Source organism: Spermophilus citellus, assembly GCF_964194105.1.
Source record: "Spermophilus citellus genome assembly, chromosome: 4".
Taxonomy (NCBI): domain Eukaryota; kingdom Metazoa; phylum Chordata; class Mammalia; order Rodentia; family Sciuridae; genus Spermophilus; species Spermophilus citellus.
This window is the reverse complement of record NC_138185.1, coordinates 162,549,900-162,552,590: the sequence shown is the minus strand read 5'-3', so window position 1 is coordinate 162,552,590 and position 2,691 is coordinate 162,549,900.

The following is a 2,691-nucleotide window of genomic DNA, read 5'->3' as shown; positions in this document are numbered from 1 at the left end:
TTTTATCTCAGCCCCAGCCTTGAGAAGTGTCTGCCTGCAGAACAAGATGAAACCCTGGCGCTGGAACTTCCTTCCCTGGCAGGCTCCCTATTCGATACTGTTTGCTTCCTTTGGTCCCTCCACCTCCCTATGGTCAGCTGGGCTTATGTCAGCAGTGTTCCCTGGTAAGTTGGTGGCCCAGCCACCACAGCCTGGGGAAGGAAGGGGTGTGACTCATGCCCCACGTCCAGTGAATCACAGAATGAGCTGGACCAGGGGCTTCCCTAGGAGGGGAAGAAGGTTCTAGGTGTGCAGAGGGCTGAACTCGCTGCTGGTAGGAGGGCGCTTTCTCCCTTTCTCATTTCTGTGAACTCATTTGGGAATCCTTCTTGCCAAAGACATCTCTTGCAAATTCCACCTCTTTTAAGCCTCAGAACATGGAACCAGGACAGCTTCTTCGAGGAAGAAGGAGCTGAACAAAGCCAAAGAGGATTAGAACTCCCCAGTCTCTCCTGTCTTGGGTTTGAGCCCAGCCAGCTTTCAGAGCTGGGACAGGTCCTCGAGAAGCAAATGCATTTGTGATGCTCTGGAGCCCTGAGACTCTGGGCAAGTTATTCAAGGCTGAAGAACTGAGATGAGAAACCCACCACATGGGATTGCTGTGTATTAAATAAAACAAGTAAAACCTAGTGCCTCTAAAGAAATCAGAGTGGAAATCCCATTGTTTTTGGACTTGGAGGTCCAAAAGCCAGTGCAACACAGTGCCCTGCCAGCTTTCCCTGGGGCCTGGCTTGGACTCACAGGGGCAACAATGTGGCAGAAAGCCCAGCACCAGGGCCCCTGGGGTGGACTGGGAAGCAGTGGTGGGGCTGGTTTTGGAAGGCACCCTGTCCCTTCCACAGCTGGGGGCCCCTTCTTCCACTATGGTCTTCTCTTTTTTTTTTTTTAAAGAGAGAGTGAGAGAGGAGAGAGAGGAGAGAGAGAGAAAGAGAGAGAGAGGGAGAGAATTTTTAATATTTATTTATTTATTTTTTTAGTTCTCGGCAGACACAACATCTTTGTTGGTATGTGGTGCTGAGGATTGAACCCGGGCCGCACGCATGCCAGGCGAGTGCGCTACCGCTTGAGCCACATCCCCAGCCCCACTATGGTCTTCTCATCCCTTCTGGGCATCTGAGGGCCTTTCCCTTGCCTCACAGGACAAGGGAAGTTTGACAGGGCCCTTCACACTGGAGTGCAAATGGGTAAAGGTGACTGTGCTCCAAGACAGGTCAGTGCTACTGCTACTCCTGTTTCCTTTTGGGTGATTCTGGGGATTGAACCCAAGGGCGCTTGCCATTGATCTACATCCCCAAGCCCCCTCCCTATTTTCTTTCTTCCTTCCCTCCCTCCCTCCTTCCTTCCTTCCTTCCTTCCTTCCTTCCTTCCTTCCTTCCTTCCTTCCTTCCTTCCTTCCTTCTTTCTTTCTTCTTCTTCTCTCTCTCCTCTCTCTCTCTCTCTTTTTCTTTTCTTTTCTTTCACAGGGTCTCACTAAGTTGCCCAGACTGACCTCAAACTTGCCATCCTCCTGCCTCAGCCTCCAGAATAGCTGGGATTGCAGGTATGTGCCACTGTGTTCTATTTCATGTTTCCTTTTGTTTCAGTGTGGGTATGGCTTGGTAATGCATTGTTGTTGATCTTGTCTTGATACTTGATAATCTGTTCATTGTGGATGTTTTGGGCATTAATTTTGATTTTTTAAAAATCAAAAGTTGTTGATGGACCGTTACTTAATTTCTTTATATGTGGTGCTGAGAATGAAACCCAGTGCCTCACACATGCTAGGCAAGCACTGGACCACCAGCTACAAACCCAGTCCTGATTTTTTTTTTTTAAATGGGGATTGAACCACGGGGTGCTCTGCCACTAAGCTACACCTCCAGTTCTTTTTATTTATTTTAATTTTTTTTAGTTGTTGATAGATCCTTATTTTATGTATTTATACATGGTGCTGAGAATTGAACCCAGGGTCTCACAGATGCTAGGCAAGTGCCTTACCATTGAGCCTCAGCCCCAGCCCTTATTTTTTATTCTGATACAGGGTCTAAGTTGCCAAGGCTTGCCTGGAACTTGCCATCCTCCTGCCTCAGCCTCCTGAGTTGCTGGGATTGTCACCACCATGCATGGTCATTAATTTTTATTTTAAAAAATGTTAAACTAAAATATTATTTATCTACGTTATTGAGTTCCTTGGCTCCTCCTTAAATTTTGCCCGGAATGCTGGATTCTTTGGTTCTCGTCCTTTGGTTCTCACCGCCCCCCCCCCCCTTTGGGATGGTAGACATTGGGGACAGAATGTTTCCTGGGCACAGCCGTCTCCCTCCCTGCAGACTGCACCAGCTGTCTTAAAGTTGTGGCTTTCCGGTTAATAAGGACTCTTCTCTGCCCCCACCAGATGCCCAGAAACACTTGCCATCCCACTTCCATCCTATCCATCCTCCCACTTCCATTTCCACTGAGTGCAGGGAAGGTTCCGAAATCTTTTCAGTGCCCTTTAATTGCGTAAGTATTAACCCAGCACAATATGCCAAGTGCCAGGCTAGCACCGGGTTAAATCTGGGGCGGAGGAAACTGGGCAGAGACTGGCAGAGTTATGAAGCGCAGGGCACCCCAGGGGCTCCCTGCCAGGTCGGAGAAAGCTGGGGCGGGGTTGGTAGACTCTGCTCCTAAGAC